This window comes from Melospiza georgiana, chromosome Z (assembly GCF_028018845.1).
Source record: "Melospiza georgiana isolate bMelGeo1 chromosome Z, bMelGeo1.pri, whole genome shotgun sequence".
Lineage (NCBI taxonomy): Eukaryota > Metazoa > Chordata > Aves > Passeriformes > Passerellidae > Melospiza > Melospiza georgiana.
The window spans coordinates 47,323,683-47,345,124 of record NC_080465.1 but is presented as its reverse complement, the minus strand read 5'-3'; the positions used below and the strand labels follow the sequence as shown (position 1 = coordinate 47,345,124).

Below are 21,442 nucleotides of genomic sequence, written 5' to 3'. Positions count from 1 at the left end.
CAGCCTGGGCCTTCCAAGGCTGGGGCATCCCCAGCTTCTCTGGGCAAACTCTTCCAGTGCCTCACTTTAAGCCTATGTTTCTCTAGGTTTTCAAATTCTAGGTCTTTGTACATTTTCTTCAGGTAAGCCTGTGAGCACAAGCACTCCCACTCCTCAGGGAAGTGTTTCCAGGATACATCCACGCTGCCTAATGCCATGTCAATACACCATGATTCCACCTCTACCTGAGGCAGCTCCAAGGCAGCCCGAGTGCGTTCCGGGCAGCACCCCAAGTGTTGAGCAGCAGAATAAATCGGGCAGCATGTTCCCAGGCTGCTCCCAACAACCAGAAAAACTTGTTGGAACTTCTCCCACATGGAAGTAGGGCTCAGTACAGACCTACACATGGGTCTGGGAAGAACTGAATTACAATGAAGTAAGAGAGTATCCATACATGCCTGTAAGTTTTCTGGTTTGTCTGAATACCTTTAATTAACATACCTTGATTTCCTATGCAAGCAAAAAAAAAAAAAATCTGTAAGAGCTGGCTTGCTGCCTCACTATGACTTTTCAAGCATCACACTATTTTGTCTTGGTGATAGCAACACCCAAGACCCAACCAAAGTTTCAATTCAAAACGTATTCACAAATTAAGTATCCACAAACTTACAATTCTATAACAATGTACATGACAGCTACAGTTGCAAAGGACAAGTAAATCTAAGAGGCAGCTCCAATGTAGCCTCATCAACCCCCCCCCCCCAGCTGGCGCTGACCTGCCTCCTTGGCTCCTGGCCTCACTGCCTATGTGGCCAGTCCTTAAGGACAGACCTGCCCCACATGGCAGCAAAGGTGACCTGTCTCCAAAGACGAGGAAGGCAGCAAGCCAGATAGCCAGCCTTCCAGCTTGCCAGACAACCCTGGCTAGACATCACCCCTCCAGCCCTACATTTTAATATCACCTTCTTAAGCACATGGGCCACACCTCTCCCCTGACTGTCTCCAACCTTCACCCTTGAAGAGAAAAACCTCCGTTTCTTGCTGCCTGGGATCACCCTTTGGGATCAAAAGGTGTGGGAAGAAACAGCATTTTTCAACAATAAGGTCCCTGATGCAGTGGGGTCATGCACATGCCCCGATGTAACTTGTTCTTCATGACAGGAAGGAGAGTTCTGTTCATGGGAGGCACAGCCACAGGTCCTTGAGAGACAGGCACCGGGAGGTGTGGGGCACAGCCAGAGGGTTTGGAGGAACAAGAACTGCTTGGTGCCAGACCGGGTGAAAGGGTTTAGGGGCACAGACGCGGTGCCGCGTAGGGCACAGTGAGAATGCTTGGAGGCAAGGCACCGCAGGGTGAAGTACACTCAGTGGGGTTGGAGGAGGAAGCACCACAGGGAGCCTGAGAGTCTGGAAGTATGGCACAGAGGGCGCGGAGAGGGAGAGGGACCAGGGATGCAGGTGCACCCAGAGGACGAAGGTGCGGAGCAAAAAAGCTCAGCGCGGAGCAGCCAAGGGTTGCGGAAGAGAGAAAAGGTACACGGGAGCAACCAGGGAGTTTCAAAGGAAGGTAGGCAGGAGGGAGCCCCGGACCCGTCCCGTCCCGTCCCGTCCCGCCCAGCCCTGCACGCCCAGCGCGGGACAGACCCTGCGGAAGAACGCCGAAGGCTCCTGCTCCCAGGATCGCCGCGCCGCGCCGCGCTCCGCTTTCCCGCTCCCGCCGGACCCGCTCCCGCGGCAGCAGAGCGCCCCACCTGTCCCCGCACCGCCGGGCGGCAACTGCGCGGCGACACCGCGCGGCCCGCGGGAGGGCGCCGAGGGGGCGGCCCGCCCCGCCCCGGCCCCGGCCCGGCACCGCCCCCGGAACGCCCCCTGCGCCGCTCCGCTCCGCCCCGGCACCGCCCGGCGCGTCTCACTCGGTCGGGGCTCAGGGCTAGGGGTCGGGAACCCTCGTGAGCGAGACCAGAGCAGCCGCAAGTGCGATCCGAGAGTTGGAGAACTTCCCCTGTGAGCAAAAGCAGAGGGAATTTGGGCTGTTCAGCCTGAAGAGAAGTCTTCAGGGAGATCTTATAGTACCTTTTACTGCCTCAGCGGGGCTACAGGAAAGATGGGAAGGGACTTTTAACAAGGGCATGTAGTCATATGACAAGGGGGAAATGGCTTTAAACTGAAAGAGGGTAAGTTTAGATTGGATATTAGGAATAAGTTCTCCATTGTGAGGGTGTTGAGGCACTGGCACAGGTTGCCTAGAGAAGGTGTGGATGTCCCATTCCAGACAGTGTTCAAGGCCAGCCTGGAGAGGACTTCTGAACAACCTTGTCTAGGGAATGCTGTCCTTCCCCACAGAAAGGTGGCTGGAAATAGGTTCTTCAAGGACCCTTCCAAGCTAAACTGTTTGGTGGTCCTGTGACACCAAACAGAGCTGGTTTTCCAACTGTTGTGGTACCCACTGGTGTGGTGTTAAGGGGTTCTCCAAATGCCCTTAGATCTCAATCTCACTAGCATGGAGGAAGGAAAACTGGCTTCTTGGCGTTGCTTTGGGAACCGTGGCAGCTACGTGTCACCCAAGGCAACACCAGGAAAGTGTAAAAATTCCTTTAAAAAAAAAAAAAACCCAACCAGTCAGCTTTGGCTTGCTGCTTTTGGGAACACTCCCACCCCAAAAAATAATCCTCTTAGAGGATGTTCAGCATGACAGTAACTGTCCCCAGTGACTCCCATCTAGACAAGTATGGGGCACAAAGAAAGGTAACTGGGAATTTCTAGTGTGTAAACAGGTGCTCCATTTAAGTTGGTCTATCATTTTAGTCCACAAAAGCCTAGAAATTATAGCTTTTTGAGATGGTAAGCATGGAGATGATTGCTTGAGTCAAAAGACTGCAAAAACAGTGAGGAGGGAGAGAATATGAAGGCAACTTGAAGAAAAGAGGCAAACTCATTTGAGATGTACGGAAATGCACAAGATGAAGGGTCTGTGAGCTAATGCTGTGAAATGAATGCATGGTCAATGTCAATGCAAAGATGCATAAGGAGTCTCTGAGTTGGAGGACAACAAGAAGCTCAAAGCTCAAACCTGAAGTTTGTGATAACAAGAGGCAGAACCACCACAGAAAGCTTGTTGAAAGTGTGGAAACATTATGAGAAGCTAACAAATAGATGGCGGGATGTGGAATACAGTTTGTAACAGAGATCCTGCAGAAGCTCCATAACACTGAGTGATTGATTAGGGTGGGGAGTAGGAAGAGGATCTTTTCCTTTAGGATTTGCTTCATGCTTCTATTGGAATTGTAAGGATTATAACAGATTATGAAATCCCTGGGCTTTTGAAAGAGTGTCTTAATAAGATCATTGGGTTTGGCCAAAAGGGATATGTCAAAATATGATAAACCATTGAGCAATACTGTATGTCTCACCTAGGAGGGGAACAATCACATAACAAAATTAAATCATCCCCTTTTCCCTTCGGCAATCAGAAGTTAGAACCATTTTTTATTTCTTGGTTCAAACCCATTTTTTGTCTAAAATATTGGGCAAGAAAAACCAAAAACAAACTTTAGGAACCACCACATCCCTGCTCAGACAGAGTTCTTGGGAGCCTCAAGGGTAGTAAGTCTTAACTTTGTCCAGAGGGATGTGGCTTAGCCAGCAACTAATACTCCTCCTGTGTTGCAAAATCTGTTTTGCCCTGCCTGATAGGGCTGCCTTGGCTAAGAAAAAATGTGACACTGGGGTTCAAAGCGATAAAAAGTAGGTTACCTGGAGGCTTCAAAAATACACAGCTGTTGTCATTCACGCAAAAAAAGAAAAGCAAGCCAAAAAACAACAACCAGATGCAAACTAACAGCTCTAACACATTTGATGCCAACAGTGTTAGCATCAACAGCTTTTCTTTCTCTGGAGCCCATAAAGACAGTAAGAGTCCTTGCTTTCCATGCACTTCAGGAGCAAAGGTAATTTGAACCATCAAGCAAGTTTGTGAGTGTTGGGGGAGGACAGAAATAATGGTTGACCTGTTCAGGGCAGGTAAATCATTAACATGCATCAGGAAAAAGGCAGCATGAAGGAGACAGCTGTGCCCTACACACACAAAGAAAACCAAGAGACAGACACATTTACATTGTAAAAGAGGAGCTAGCAGCTTCTCAGCTCTTAGCATGTGAGAGCTGCATATGATATTTACTGTAAATTTAAGTAATCTGTTAAGTTCACTACGTGCGCCATCCAAGAATAGGACAGGAGGTAAATGTAGACTCTGGAGACAGCCCAATGGACTTTACAAGATGGTAAAGACACAACTACTAGTGTATGATGAATGAAGAACTGTGCTTGCCATGAATAGTGATAGCCAGTGCTTTACCTTATATTTTTTTGTCTTACTAGAATCCAAGTAGCTTATACCCTTTAAGAGTCTTTTAGAGACAAGCACTTGCTGGGGCTGTATTTGAAGCCTTGAACAGTTGATCAACAGGAGAACCACTGGAACCACTCCAGTTCAAGGCAGTCATCCCAAGAACACCAACAGATATCTGCACACCAATTTTGAAGAGAGATGACAGGGTAACCCAGATTTTGTTTGCAAGCTTTGCTTTTCTGGAGAGCACCTGGTTTGCCTGTGCACTTGTACTGGTGCTCTGAATCACAACTGCCAAACCTGTCCGAGGCAGATTCTGTTGCACATGGTGAGTCTCCCACAGCCATCACAGCACTGTGTTGAGCAGCTGGATTGGCAAAAAAAGGGCCCTCTATGCCCCTTCTCATTTTCCGTTGGAGTTATTTTCAGACTTTTCTTACTGCTTGATGCAGAAAATATTGCTTCTTCTCCTAATCCTCTGAGCCAGAATAGTGCCTTTCATTTAGCTGAGGCTTTCTGATAATTTTTCTACCCAGGTCTCCTCCAGAACACCATGAATGGCCCCTTGTGTAATGCTGGTAGTGACTTTCCAGGAGCAGTTTCCACACCACAAAGGAATTCTTCCTCAGACATGTATCATCAACTTTTCTGTGGACACAGTGAGAAGATGACTCAGTCCTGCTCATATCTCTCTTGATGAGCTGAGTTTTGCAGGGAGGTTTCCCCCTCCATCTGGGGACGCAGTCACTGCAGGTGACTGTACAGAAGTGAGTAGTCACTGCTGGGTTTGCATGGCTTCTTGGCACCACAAACACATCACAGTGTACTCACTACCGTCACGTCAGCCTGTTTCAATAGCCACGTATTGACCTACGTTGGGTTCCAGTTTTGACATATGAACAATAGTGAATTTGATGAACTCTTGCAAATATGACAAAGCTATTCAGATAGAGAATTTTCCATGTAAACCCACCTATCTCAAGTAAAAATATTAAAACCATTATGTCCATAGAAAGTAGTTTTGCCTCTGAGATTGATGCTAGGCAGGAGTGAAGGAAGAAGGTGCCACAAAAGTAGGGTGAATAATGACTGTTACAAAAGTATAAGAAATAATATTAAGTGTATGAAAAATGTAATTAAAGGGGATGTTTAATAGAAGCAGTGTCATGGTGTTATACGTCTGTAATATACATATGTAATATATATATTCTACTACATGTGTACATTTTAAACTTTCTTCCTGAACACAACACATGTAGAATATACTGTATATACAAATAAACTTAGAATGCATGCAAACACATATTATATAATGCACTTTATTATATACACACTGGGCTTCTCAAATGAATACTGGTAGTGATTCACCTCCTCAGAGTGTATTGCTTGAAAGCAGGCTGATTGCAACTCAATCTATACCAGGAAAGAAAATTAAATAACCCACAAAAAGTGCATTGCAGTCAGCCAAAGAAGCCTGACTGAACATAATGAGAAAACCAAGGTACACCTGGCCAGCCTGTTCCCAAAAATCATAACCTTGCATCAGCAGATTTTTCATTTTAGTCTGCCCCATGTCTGAAAACTGTGTCTGGAAAAAAGAGCCGGACAGCGGCTGTTCTGGAGACTACATCTTTCAGCTTTGCACAGCTGAGAATTCTAATTCAGATGCTATCTACCAACTGTTTTAAATCTTTTGTAAGTCAAATTTTACCTGTATGCATTACTAACACTGATGGGAGCAAAAGTTTTATCCTGTAGGAACTCAGACAATGCTAAAGGAAGTGTCAATCTTTATAGGATGCTGGAGGGCTATAGGACCTGTTTGCTGTTCCTGGACGAGAACTGCATGCTGTAATTAATCACTGCCTTATTCTTGAACTGGATGCATAAACATGTGTAGAGACATAAGCTCCTTTTAGAGAGTAGGAACTCCATGACTCCAAAAGGATTCTAACATGTATCATTAAGAGAAATAAAAACACATGACAACCAAAGGTCAACAAAGAAGTGAATGTTAACTTTGCAGAACACCTGCACAGTGCTGGTTAGGCTATAGTTGGCCAAGATGACAGGTGCATGCTGTGGTGCAATCCACCAGAAGGGCTTGCAGTAGGAAGATCAATAACAATAAGACACTAGTACATGTTACACCATTTCCGAATCAGAACAATCAACCAGGATTTTACCTGATTAAAAGTTTGTTTTGGGCTTTTAGAAACAAGTTAATGAGGCAAACAAAGATAAACCAATATAGCCTGTGGAAACTCTTTGCTGCTAATGAAGATGTAGATGCCTGTGTCATCTCCACATGCCATGTGCTGCACAACATCTGCAAGGGTAAGAAAAAATAAGATTTTCAGTGTAGGCTTGAGTACCTGCTGGTTTACACTTTGAACGTGAAAGAGACAGACTCTTTATCCCAGCAGCATGTGGCGACACAGATGTATAAATAGCTCTCTCTCATATAATTTTCCTATTTCTTCATTAGTGAATCATCATACTCTAGGAGATCATGGGCTGCCATGTTCCTTGAACTGGAGGGACAGGGATGCTGACAAAGAGCTCTCTCTCTGCTATGTTCAGTGTCCATGCAAAAGCTTCTACTAATCTTGCCAGATTGCAGACATTTTGTTGTGAGAATGCATTACAAAGATGGTACACCTGCGTGAAGGAATGAGAACTGACCTTCAAATCAAAACCCTTGAATTATTTTGCTTGTTACAGTCTCAGACCAACAAGGCTCAGGACATAACTTGTAAGGCAACTGAGTGTTACATTGAGAAAGAGAAATCTAAAAAACTTTGGAGGAAGCCATTGAAAGGTCACCTCTCCCTGTTCAAAAGCAAACCATCTACCTTTTTCTCCTGTCCCTTCTCATATTTCTTATGCCAGTGTCCACAAGGACTCCCATAAAAGCCACTAAATTGCATAACCTTCCTAACAGTGAAGCAGTTTTTCTTCCCTTTCTCTGCCAGTCTCTGAGATATGAAGAAAAATGAAAGACTAGAGAAGAGAGCTTTATGATTAATTAGAACAAATCCAGGGTCCATTCTGCTGTGATATATACAACATTATTCAAGGAATGCAAAACTACAGTAAAATCATACCAAGAAGTTACTTTCTAAAATTGATTTTTGATCATATTACATGCACCTAACAATACATCATGGAAACCTAATCCTTTAATGGATTTTCATTTATTTATTTTTATAAAAGCATTCTGCAGATGGGATTGGGAAGAAAAGCAGTAAAATAAAAGTAAATAAATAGATAATCAAGGGAAAGAGGTAATCAACACAATTTCTGGGAATATGGTACAGTTATGCCTGGTAGGACTCCCCATCTGATTTTAGACAAATCAGGTTGTTTTTTTCCCATTCTCCCCATGACAATTATGTCACCTGTGTTTGGTAAACAGGCAGAGATTAAGAAGTTACTTTGAAACTGAAGATATAGCTACTAATACTCAAGGAAAGGCAAACCATAGAAAAATAGTTGTGAGACAGACATGCTGTTCAAGACACTCAGAAAAGGAGCCATAGGCAAGATATTTTTCAAATGGATTAAAATAAGCACTGCCTCTTTCTAAATTATTGTTCCAATAAATTTAGAAGCGACTAGTTTATTAAATGTAAGAACATGCTAATTTAGTTTAATTTTTGGAAAAAATGCTAAGAATAATAGACTGGGAATTTCAACAAATTTTTAATTGTGTAACATATAGTTTGTACTGTCTTGTCATAGCTGAGTTCCACACACAAACAGGTTGGTATTGAAACTGAGCATCTTCATTGGCAACATGCCTGTCAGACAATTTCTGAAAAAGAAGTTGCATAAGCTAATTACTAATAAATCAAATAGAAATCTTTGTTATTTTTCATAGCTAATGACACTTCTGTGGTGTCCCATATGTGTAAGACTACCGCAGATCAGGCATTTTAAATTAGGCTTTTGAAATTAAGCAGAAAGAATAAACAACAAAGTAAAACCAACAAACAAGCCCCAACCAAAATGAAACAAACAAGAAAAAAATTCTCCACTCATATATTTGTTTTTCTAGAAGTGTTGTAAAAGGCATAATGGATATCATTTCTTATGATGCAAAAATGTGGACACCCAGTGGCTTTCCTTCATGAAAGTATGCACTGTGCAAGCCTGCAGTTACATCCATAACTTATTAAGAGTCACAAACACTCAAAAAGGTCACAAAAACTCACCATCTTCCAGTGCATGTTCAGATGGCAGGTGTGCTGCAAAGTAGGAATGGCAGTCATGAAGAAAATGCTGGAGGAGTCATAAATCTGTTTTAATCTGCAGAGTCAGAGAGCACTTTACCTCAGTGGGAAAGACATTCATGTTTCTCTTCAGAGGAAGACACTGATCAGAACAGTTATATAAACTGCCTGGTAAGATCTTATAAGGACTTACCTGAAGCATCTTAGAGAGATTTTTTTGCTAGGACAAGTTACAGTCTTCAGTCCCTTCAAGTAATGAGCTGAAGCAAATACAGAAAATGAGTACAACAAAACTCTGGATGGAGGAGATGACAAAGATTTCACCTCACACTGTTGTTACCCAAAGAAAAGCTCTTTCATGCTCTGTTCTGCTCATGGTCCTCTCCTTCCTCTTGGGCAACAAGGTCATGCCATGGAAATAGGCATCAAAACTGTCCTTTCTCGTATCTTCTGTCTTTAGTGCCTTTTGAACATTCTCCAAAGGGTAGCAGAGAGTTTTAAGACCTCAACAAAACAAAGGGAAAATAAAACCACATGCTCAAATAGCTAAGATGCACTCAACATTCACTTACATAAAACTACCTCTAGCCTTCTCCAAACAAAATATTCTGATCCTGTCTACACACTCCTGACTAGCTAATGCAGCCATGCATACACCTCGCTATCTTTTCCTCAATGGGGTAGAAGGCAGTGTTACAGGAACTTTTATTCCTGCATTTCTTGTTGCATCCCTCTTTTCTTTAACCTTTCCAATCAAATCTGATATTTTCACAGGAAAAAACTTATCCACCACAATGCAGCCAACACATCAATATGCCTTCCTATTGTGATTAATGTTCTCCTTTTAAAGGATATGCATTTACCTATGCACGTCATAAGAGTTCACATAAACATATCTGAACTCCTTTTACACTTCCCAGCTCAAGTGTCTGTAACCACAGCAACAATAAACCCAGAGCAAAGAACTAAAGCTTTCCTCAAGGACTGAGTAAACTCCCTTCAGTCTGACTAGCCTGACAAAGCTGAGCTGTACTCAATAAGCACTATGGCAGGAGGAGAGGTGACAGGAGAGGAGCTGGCCCCATGAGGTTATCCAAAGTTGTCCAAGCTGTTATTTGTCTGTGCATCAATTCACTTTGGGGATTTTACTGGCCTAACTTTATTATTGGCTCAAGCAAAAAACTCTGCATATCCCTTTGCAGGCCAACACAGATTCATTTACATTGCCATTATTATCCTTGATCTTCCAGACAGCCACAATAATATCTTTTAAGCAGACACTACTGGCAGGCAGAGATATGACATGCTTGCAGAGATGGCCTAAGTAGCCTGTTTTTTTACCAAGTGCTTGAAGTTCCTTTATTCCATTCCACTTACCATAAATGCCACTTGGAACATTTTAGAACAATGAATTTTACTACTATAAAGTGCTACTTAATCAGTTTAAATGAGGGAAGCAGAATTATCAAACAGTGAGGCTCTAGGCTTAAATATATCAATAGATACCTACCTAGAAAAAGACATTCTGCCTTGGAGAATCTGGAGCCTAAATCCAGTATTGGAAAAAGGAAACCCACCAAACAACCTAGTGAAACATACAGTCTCAGAAACCAAATGGTTTCTCCCAAAAAAAAGACCACTATCTCTCTATTCTAGCTGAGCAATTCTACTTGTCAGCAAGAGACTTAAAATGCATCAGGGCATATTTTTGTTACAGGATATATCTCAGGCCTGTATTGATGCTGAGAACCTTTTCCTAGGCAGACTTCTGGCATTTTCACAGCTGCATCTGGGAACATATTAAGTATCTGCACAAGGCACATTATGTCTTACATTGTGCTTCATAGTAGTGCTGTATTTATTTTTCGCCTCCTACTCCTTCTTTACTATGGTTAAATAGATATAAAGTAAAATGTGAAAGTGGGAATGTGGCTTCATATCAAATGGCAGTGAATTATTTCACTTTTAGGTGAGGGTGGGAGCTGAGAAAAAAAATCATAGAGTGGTTTGGGTTTGAAGAGACCATAAAGATCATCTAGCTCCAAGCCCCCTGTCATGTTCAGGACACCTCCCACTAGACCAGGTTTCTCAGAGCTCCATCCAACATGACCTTGACACTATCAGGAATGGGGCATCTAGAACTTCCCTGGGCAACCTGTTCCAGTACCTCAGCAGCCTCACAGCAAAGAATTTCTTCTGGTGAAGTCCTTTTAAGAGTGATTGTTTTCATACCTCCATCCACTTTGACATGCCTTTACACCCATTCTAGAGTAGCCACAGGCAAAGCAATGGGCTATAAGAACATTCAAACAGAGATTGGATGAGCATAATGCAACTGTTTGCAATTGAATCTTATTTAAAATCTCTGTATTTCCAAAAAAGCTGCACTTCCTTGATTGTTACCTCTGCATCAGTTCGTGGGCTGTTATGGAATAGTCTGATGTTTTTCATATGGAGACATTTTGGAGGCTAAATCTACAGGGCAGTTTGCAAGTCCTGCATTCATAGACCAGTTCTGCACCTGAGGTGCTGTCTTCTCTGTGCACGTGACACCCACAAACTCAAAACTAATGACTTCTAGACAGAGCATAGGAAAAATTCAGTGCTTCTAGAAGTTAAAAATTTCTCTTAAACTAAAGCAGAAAACTAATAAATGACACTACTTGTAATTTCTGTGATTCTGTCATGGCTTCTCAAATATTTCTAAAGAATATTTTGAAGCCTCCTCTTTAATCGTTTCCCTTCCTGACAACTATTGTTTCATAGAGAGAGTTACTGCAATTGAGGTATTATATTTGTTATATTTGTTGTGCTCACCTTTTCTATTTAGACATGCAGTAAGAGAACAAAATGGAAATTCTAAACTTAGGTCAAGATTTTCAGAGACATTTCATATTCTTGAAAGCAGCTGAAATGCTTCTTGGTAGATATAATTTAGTTGTAACCAAAACAAAAGGACTACTACTTACTGTTACTTTGTAGTCACTCTTTTCATTCTTAAGGCAGCTTGTCTCTCTGTCAGATACTGAAGATGAGGAGAAGAAGTTACATCCAAGCACTTCCGGCTTTTTGTTCTGGTGGCAATACTTTGATATATGAAGCCATACAGGAATTAATGGCCTTTGTCAGGACATGCTCCCTAATCCTCTGGTCTAAGATTCTGCAAATTGCAGAGAATACTGAAGAAAGTTACCCTACATACATATAGAAGTTAATGTTACAACAACCACAACAATGACAACAACAAAAATTAAAAATACATAAATGAGAAGAAATCAACATTCCCTTTCTCCCACTCTCTTTTTGATTATCAGTTGGGTTACTTCTTGTTCTTGGATATCTGGTCTATGTCTCTGCTAGGGGATTCAAAAGCTCCAGATCACAAATTAGAATATAACAAAAGTAAATACTTCTATTTTTAAGGCAAAAATCAAATAGCAACTTAAAATTTTACTGAAATTCCTAAAAAACCACAGAAATTCAGCAGTCTAGTTGAATTCAATCTAAATTGTGAAATGGTTTCTACCACGATTTTATTATGAGATATAAATAAATATTTTAATATCACTAAAAGAGGACTATGCAAAATGCCAAGTGGAAACTTCTCAATGACATTGGAAACTGCTTTTCACCAACTTGTATATGGGAAAGGTCAAAATATCTGTTAATCCCATAAATACAGAAAAAGTTGTAAAGTTGTGAAAATTTGAACCACATTTGGCCCCCAAATTCAACATGTGTGGATACCTTTTGGAAAACGCCTATCAATGCCAGGGCATGCACTTTTCTGAAGTAATGCCATGTGATTTAAAATACTAATTCTAAAGCTTTGCTTTTCCAGCTGTACAGTAGGGTTTGTGAGTCCAGGTTCTGATAGCAGGAGTGGCTTCTGTGAGAAGCTGCAAGAAGCTTCCCACATGTCAGACAGATTCAATCTCAGCTGGCTCCAAGATGGATCCACTGCTGGCCAGGGCTAAACCAAGAAGGAACAGGAAGTTGTTGCACAGATTTTAATGCACTCAGAGAAGAGCAGAGTGACAATATGTGAGAGGCACAGCCCTGCAGACACCAAGGCTGGTGAAGGAGGGGCAGGGGGTGCTCCAGGCACCAGAGCTGAGGTTCCCCTGCAGCCGTGGTGGGACCGTGGTGAGGCAGCTGTGGCCCTGCAGCCACGGAGGCCCCAGGGGATGCAGAGATCCATGTGCAGCCCCTGGAGGGGACCCAGGCCAGAGCAGGTGGATGTCTGAGACAAGGCTGTGACCCTGTGGGAGGCCTGGGCTGCAGCAGGGTCCTGACAGGGACCTCCAGACCCATGGAGAGAGGAGCCCATGCTGGAACAGGTTTCCTGGTAGGACTTGTGGGGGACTCACACTGCAGCAGGCTTTTCTTGAAGGACTGCACCCTATGGAAAGGGATCCACACTGAAGCAGTTTCTGAAGAACTGTAGCCTGTGGAAAGAATTTGTGATGGAGAACTGTCTCCCATAGAGAACACCCCATGGTGGAGCAGGGGAAAGCCTCTTTTACCTGAGCAATGACAGGAACAATGTGTGATGAACTGACTATCACCCCCACTCCCTGTCTCCCTGCATTATTATGGGGAATGAGACAGAGCTGGGAAGAAGGAAGGAGTAGGGGAAGGTGTTTTTAATTTTCTCATTATACAGCTCTGATGTTTTTAGTAATATATTCAATTTACATCCCCAAGTTCGCTCTGTTTTGAGTCCTGTAAGTGATCCTTTCCCCATCCCTATCTCAACCGATGAGCCTTTTATTTTCTCTCCCTTGTTCAGTTGTGGGGAGTAGTGACAGAGCAGTTTTGGTGGGCACCTGACATCCAGCAGGGTCAACCAAATACCAACTACTAAAAAGCCCTTTTTGTGTCCTCTACCTAGGACTGATTTGCTGTATTCATCCCTCTCCCTCTGTGCACAGGCACTCATGCAACTCTGTTCCACTCTGAAAGAGCGCAAATCACTCTCGGAAAACTCAGTGGAAAACTTAATTGCAATCAAAATCACCAACAGATTGTGCCACTGAAAGGTCCTAAACCCCTTAACGCTTAGGGCCATTTGCGGCTCCCTACATTACGTGGCGTGACATTAGCCGGCTTTCATGTCAATCTGGTAAGTGTGAACCAGCTATTGAAGCGTTACAATAGCGCAGTTTCTCAATGTGGCAGGATGGAGTCAAATGTCAGGGAAGTGCGTGCTTTTTCACAGATGCTTTACTGGTTAATCTTTAACAATTAAAAGGCTTTTAGATTAAAGTTTCTAAGAAAACACCTTAGAAACAGGCTACAAAGAAAGGTGGGGAGGAGAACAGTCTAAGTAATATAAAACCGGAAATAGATAAAGCAGAAAAAAAGGAAAGAAGCAACCAGAGAAGATGTAGCGGAAGAATCTCCCTACAAATTCCTTTCATTATGCTGCATTTTATTTTTAAGAATCTAACAAGGTATAAGAGGGTTTTCATTCATGGAGAGCAAAGAAGCAATCCAATTTTGCAGCAGAGGTCACTTTCTCGCCACCTGAGGAGAGGTGATGCAAAGTAAATTTTAATAATTTTGAACTCTATCACCCAGTTGCCAAGGACATCCCTGTACCCAACTGTGCTGCCTTTAACAACCATCGGAGGTTCAAAAACTGTAAACACTGTGGTTCAAAAACTGCAGGCAGGCAGAGATGGCAGAGTAGTAAACACGGCTGGCTGCTCCTGATCTTGTCATCTCTGGTAATACCTTTGTCTTCTTGAATAGGCAACAGGTCTGTCTGGAATAACATTTGGTGGATTTGGAGTAATATAGAGTAAATACTTACTGGTAGATTTCTGCAGACTCTAATCAAGGAAATCTTCTCTGGTTTGTGTAGCATGAGCTCATATTCTATGAGATTTTGGAGAATTCTTACTTTCCTCAAGACATTTTTGACAATAGCTTTTAACAAAGCTAGGTGTCTCTGTCAAGGCACTGTAAAGCAATGCTACTTAGATAGCTCCTTTATTTCTTGGCTAATTATCCCATAACAATTTATAATAATATATAATACAATTTATAATATTTACAATTGTGGATGCAATAAAATGCTTTTCTGCTTTTCTGGTAGTGTTAGATTAAGGTTTTCGTCCTTTATGAAATCATTCATATGTTTAATGTACCTCTGCTAATAGTATTCAGTGGTATGACAACTGAAGGGGTTAAAGCTTTAGGATACCAGAAAGGAAGATGAGTGGGTGATATGATCATGCAAAAGAAGCAAGGTCCAATGTTTGCCAGCTATGGTCAGTTGTCCATTTTCTAGGTTAACACTAGCCTGGGACACTACAATAATGGGATGCTGCTGAAAGCACAATGCAGAATCATCTTATAAAGTAAAATCTCAATTCTGCATGGAGCAGGCCTTGCAGCTCAGTACCATCAAATCTTTTGTCTTGGACATAGTGACAAGAGACAAGGCAATGAGAACATTTTAAGAGAAATTAATTCAGTTTGGACTAGTGAAACTAGACTTAAATTTGACAAATTGGATTTGTATTTAACAAATCCTGATGTGAAAAGCAGTAATATTAAATTGGGTAAAAAAGAAAGACCATCTACAAATGAGCATAAATTACAAAGCTGACAGTTGGTTTACATTGCAAAAATTATTATAAAAATGAGAAATATTTTAATATAGCAGTTGGTAGTAGTGATGATGATTTAGAAAGATTTCTGTAATAGCTCAGCTGTACTTTTATTTAACTATGTCTCTTCAGACAAACTAGACCTTGATTTATATAATCACTTTTGTATACGACTGCAAGACTTTAAGAAGCTGCAGGTGACTGAGGAGAATAATGAACACAGATCAATTATAAAATGAAAAAAAAATTAAAATGCCAAGTTTTCAAGACAACATTTTTGACTGACTTTAATGAATAAATGCTCCAAGTGTAAAAACCAATGAGCTGCTAGTTCATAGAAAAATATTGTACCAGGTCCAAGTGAGTTGACAAGCAGCCAGTGTGATTCTAGAAACTGCATGTGTATGTTACTACAGAGTTATAAAAAAGCTAATGAAATTTCCCTCCCATTTTCCTTACTCTGTGGTACATTGCTGCTCTAACAGAGTCAAACGTCTTTCAGATCAAAGTTCTCATGTTCTTCTGCTCAAAACACTATTTGAATTCGCAAACGTCTGTATGCACCTGAGCAGGTAACCAAACCGAAATTGAGAAGAAAGGGGAGGACACGCCTAAGGACTGCCCAGAGAGGCAGGGTGATACTTCAAAAGCAAACAGAACTACCAATTTGAAGACGAGCTTGATGAATTACAATGGCTGTATAAAGGACTGAGGACTTTGGTGTACAGACAGGCGAGGATTATGTCCTGGCTTGGAGAGCTGTGTGGGCATGGCTGTGTGCAGCAGAGAAAGGAGAGGCAAATTAATAGAAAAGATTCCTAACAGCCTGCTGGGGAGAGAGGAGACAGGAGCTAGGGACCATGAAGGACTTGTATTTAATTTACCCTGGATAAAGCAACGGAGATAGAGGGAAGATGGAGCAATGTGAAAAGCATTGCTTTAACAACTCCCATGACCTGGTCCACATGAAGCAGGACTTTCACCTTCAGGTCTGAAAGATCAGGGCAACACAGAAGTGAGCATTAGCCCTGGTGATGCACCACTGTAGCATGGAGGATTGTTGAATTTGCAAGCCCTGTGAATCTTGTGGCACAAGTAGGGTTCTACCTTTTCATCTGTAAACTAGAGTGGCTCCTTTGTTCCTTGTATGTGCTCATTTTGTCTGGGGTAGAGTTAATTTTCCCCACAGTATCTGTCATGGAGCTATGTTTTGGATTTGCTCTGCAAACAGTGTTGGTAACACAGGGATGTTTTAGCTGTTGCTGAGCAGTCCTCACACTGTGTCAGGACCTTTTCTGCTCCTCATTGTATTCCACCAGTGAGGAGGCTGGGGGCACAAAAGTAGCTGGGAGGGGCCACAACTAGGACAGCTGCCCACAGCTGACCAAAGGGATATTCCACACCATATGGCATCATGCTCAGCATATAAACCTGAGGGAAAGTGAAGAGCGGGGAGGGGCACTGGTCAGGTGTTAGCAACTGTTTTTATTAGCTTCAATCATCTTTCTTGAATTTTATTTCTATCTCTTTGTGGTTTGGTTTTTTGTTTGGCTGTTCTTTTGTTGTGGGGTGTTTTTTGGGGTATGTTGTTTTTTCTTTTTCCTTTTAAATACAATTTATAACTACAATTGTAATTATATTTTATTTCAAATATAAGACAATTCTAATCTCAACCCATGAGTTTTCTTACTTTTACCCTTCCAATTTCTGCCTCCTTCCATCCTTCTGGAATTGGGGGTAGTGAGCAACCAGTCGCCCTCTGAGATTAAGCCATGACACTCTTATTTTTCTTCTTGTGCCTGTCACACTTAGTGCTTGAGCTACTACCTTTTGACTTGCGTAATTTTTCCTCTTTCTGGCAGGGAAAAAACTTTGCTAGCACAGTTTTCAAGGCCACCAGAATATATAATTAACCTTCTTACTGATACGAGATGTACCAGTAAGATCTTTTACATGTTTAGGCCACACAAAGCAAGCCTCCTTAATAGTGAAACCTACATTCCAACACAGGGGAATTCTGCTAAGCTATATTCTTATACTACAAGATTCAGTAATTATCACAGGTATCTACATTTAATACAGCAGCTCATTGCTGAGTGTTATTTAAATTACTTTGATACACTTCATTAGTCAACCTAAACTTCAATAGTTAACCAGAGCGGCAGAACAGGATGAAGCAGGTATTTCAAACATTCATTTAGGCCCTCAGGTATATTAGCTGTCTGCAAAACAATTAAGTGTTCTGGAAACTTACTTTATAAATAATGATGAATAGTATTCAGATGTCAAAGTTCCATGCAACTCTAAACTAGACTACTTCTTTTCTTGGGAAACAATTTGTGCACTAACCTGAGAACATGCAATACACTCCAAACACATGCCAAATGTGACCATTTCCCACAGATGTGTAGGAGAACCACTCAGTCTAAGGCTCCTGTCAGTAGTGACAGTTCAAAACCACTGAACAAGCATTAGACTGTTTGAATACTTAGCTTAACTTCAACTCTCAAGAGGCCATATGCGTAATACAGATACAAAAATATATTCTCTGGGCCATATATTCCACCTGGAAGAACTACTGATAGGGAAAATCTATTATTTTATAAAGTCCCCAAACACTTTTTCTTTAATCTTTGCTAGCATGAGAATAATCCTCAGCTGATTTCCTGTGGTGTTACAGAACTGTGTGGGAGGTGATAGCAACAGTAATTAACTGTTGAGCAACACAAGACACTCCCTTCTAACTGCCACAAAACATGAGAACTTGATATTCTTAACATACACCTACTCTCTGGTATATCTTTTATCACAGCAAACACGGGCTCCCCAAACAGCCACGCTCATTGTGTCCTTTGACACAGTGTACCTACAGAAAATAGGAAAGAAGCCTATCAACAAAGCTCCATCCGTCCAGGTGAACCAATGCAGCGCCCCCAGGCAGGCGGATCGGCGCATGGTGGGGCTGCTCACATCTGCTGAACTCCACAGCTCTGTGTCACGCTGCTGCCTGCAGAACAGACGTGCCCTAACCCCAACAAAAGGATTACCTTTTTTTCTCTTGTCGCTCTGTTTTCTTCACAGGAGTTTCCCCTTTTCTTAAAATGGCAATGACATGTTAAAGATCCATCATACAGACCAAGATATATTTGTGCGGATGAAATTAAAATACTGCAGGCAGGCATGAATAACTATATTTCTTTCAGAGGCCATCCTGGACTATTAACACAGAAGATTAAGAATCAGCTTTAAATTCTATATACAAATGGAACTTGCTGTCTACCCAATTTGAGTTTAATTCTTGTCACTGATATCCAGCAAAATAATATTTCTTCATTTATAATGATATGTATTTTGAGATAACTTTTCTAAAAATAGGATTCAAAATTTTCATAGAAAGTTTTAATAATTATGCTGGGAGCTAAGACCTTTAGTTAATGTAAAGTAGTCTATTCAATAAATGCCTTGCAGTTAGAAACAACAGAAAGGGACAATACTCAGTATTTTCCAAATGTGAAGAGAACAGCAAAAAAATCTTTTAATAATCCCCTCTTCTCTGCCTCCCACATTGACCCATTTTGTATTGAACAAAGGCATATACATATCATTTTTGTTGCTGAATACATTACCCAGTTCTTGTTTAAACATGTTACTTCAGATTACATATGGCTGTAAAAATAACTGGTTGAACCAATTTAAACTGCTGATTATAATCTCAATTTTGGCATGAGGAAATTTATTACAAAACTTGTTTAGGACTGCAGATGTATCTCTGCCTCACAGCTGTAAGAAAAGGGTGGATTTGCAATGTTCCCAGTGTACAGATCTTAGTGAGTGTCTGAAAGGCTCCTTAGCACAAAGCTAAAACATGTCACTAAAAATACATTGGTTTTTTTTTAACTTAGTTGGAAGGCAAATGGTGAAAAAAAGAAAATTAGGAACAATGCTGCACGCCTATGCAATTAAAATATTCTTCCATGTGTAAATAAAATGCTTCCTTAATAGCCCCAAATATTTTTTTTTCAGTCTTTTGGGCTCAGTGGAATTTGGCAGGACTGGGCGTGGTTAAGGGTTGCTGGCATGTTGGATGACATTGGCTGTCATCTGGGCAGAGCCTGTGGGCTGGTGGGTAAGGCTGACTACACACACAGACATGATTAGAAGGGATGAAGATGTGGGGGTAGTTATGCACCTGCCTGAATTCCTGGCCACTCAGTCATCCCTTTTTATCCTCCATTCCCATTATTTTTACAAAATAGACTAAAAAAAACCCCAAAAATGGTGGAGGATGGAAGAAGACATGTCCATTTCATAACTCAGCCTTAACCACACAAAAGGACTTTACTGATATGTTTTACATACTTTTGTTTAGTTGGGTATTATAACCACTAACTGCTGACCACTGAAACTAATATACTGCTTTCAAGAACATAAAACCTCAGCACACATCTTGGTGGATAAGTGTGAGAATAGCTGCATAACCATAGCACTTAGCAGCCAATGCTCAAGTTCTTTCTTTAAGGACTACTTTAACCATGCTAAAAAAACTTCTATTTGCACAGATGTTGTTGTTTAACTGATATGCCCATAATGTGACTAGGTATTGCAAACTTAGTGTGTATTAAGCCAAGCAGTAAGTTTACCCATTCACTATGGCAGATGCCAGGCCCATGTGCACTAAAGAGCCCACAACTCTCCACTATGTGAAACAGACCCTTGCCTCCGTGTAAAAATGAGGTAGGACCAAAACCAAGAACTATCCTCCAGTGGTGCCAAAGCAGTGCTATTTCAAGTAGTTTTATATCTTCTGTTCATAGATATATGTGCATACATTCAAGGTAGGACAAGAACTATAATACAGGTATTAAAAAAAAGGGAAGAAAAACATAACAATCAATCTTATTGATGTTGGCAAGTCTGAGGCTTTTTTTTCAGGTTTACTATGATGGGGTTCCTAAATTTTGGATCCCAAGCTGACGAAGGAAATAATTCTTAATTAAAAAAAAACCCCAGGTGTCTTGTGAGAAGTCTGGCCTGACAAGAAACCCAATCAATGCAAAGAAGGTGGCAAACAAATCCCCAAGTTTCAAGATTTGTCAGTCTTTGTGCAAGAGCTAGTACACCTGGCACAGAAAAAAGGGCAAAGGGAGGTAAGAATATGGTGTTAACTTGTTATTCCCTCTACTGGAGAGATAGTTATATAGAAATTCTCATGTGCTAATGCTTTCTTCCAGATCTGTGTATAGAAGAAAAAAAGAACAAGGTTTTTCTTGGCGGTCTTAATATCAGGTACTTGAGCATCATAACCTAGCCATAAATAATATGAGTTCTATCTTACTGCCTCCACAGAACTCAACTTCCACTTGTCTCAGGCTCTTTGTATTTCTTCAGTTGGACTAGCTTAATCTGATTCCAGCTTCATTGTTTCCTTAGGCTAGAAGGAAAAGAAAACTCTTTGATCTCTTGTAAGAACAAATAAATTCTTCTCCATCTTTTGACACTTACTGTATCAAGTTTGAATAAAAATCTCTGCCTTGGCAGACAAAGAAAGTCTTCTAAGCAATATTCAATTCCCAGAACAGCCTGAAGAGATTAAATTCTCTAGAATCTAAGATTAGATTCTCTATGTTCTCTGATACAGTGTGACTAAATTCCAGTACCACTAGTGAGATAAGAATGCAGTTCATTGCAGACTAAGCTCTCTCCTTAAACTCTAAACTTTTACTGTTCTTAACAGCAGGAATCTAGCTATGAGCTAGTTGACTCTCAAGCGAATAATTTTATTTCAGTATGAACAGAGCACCCATTTTGACACCTGACTGGATTTTTAGATGTCTGATTTTTACCTGACCGATGGGTAAGAATGGAAAGTATGATTAAGTCTATATCACTCTACTTGTTCCACTTTGGGTTCTGAAAGAGTTTTGATACTATTAAAATACATGCCATAAGCATATAAGCAGAAAGTCATAAACAAAGGGGAAAACTCAGATGTAATTTTAACATTTAACTTACACACAAGAAAGATATTGCAGTTGCAACTGATATTGCTGGCTTAGTACCTAGTTCTTGGCAGTGAAAAATCATATACAGTATACCTTTACTGCTCTTTAAAATTTTTCATTTTGAAGACACTAACACTCAGTAATTAAGTACAGCTGCTATAGGAATGCAGAAGATTAAAAATACAATTTTTTTTCTAAAAAAAAAAGCTTAAATAAAAACTTAACACAACTACAGAAAGAAGTAGTGAAGGAAATAAT

General features: G+C 41.1%; 1 protein-coding gene across 1 annotated transcript in view; it reads right to left on the bottom strand.

Moving 5' to 3' along the window:
* Positions 1 to 1,698, bottom strand: part of ELOVL7 (ELOVL fatty acid elongase 7) — a 31,566-nt gene extending 29,868 nt beyond the window's left edge. Inside the window, exon 1 of the mRNA XM_058043648.1 lies at positions 1,624 to 1,698. The gene's annotated coding sequence lies outside the window, so the exon portion shown is untranslated. The remainder of the gene's footprint in view (positions 1 to 1,623) is intronic.
* Positions 1,699 to 21,442: the final 19,744 nt, after the last annotated feature.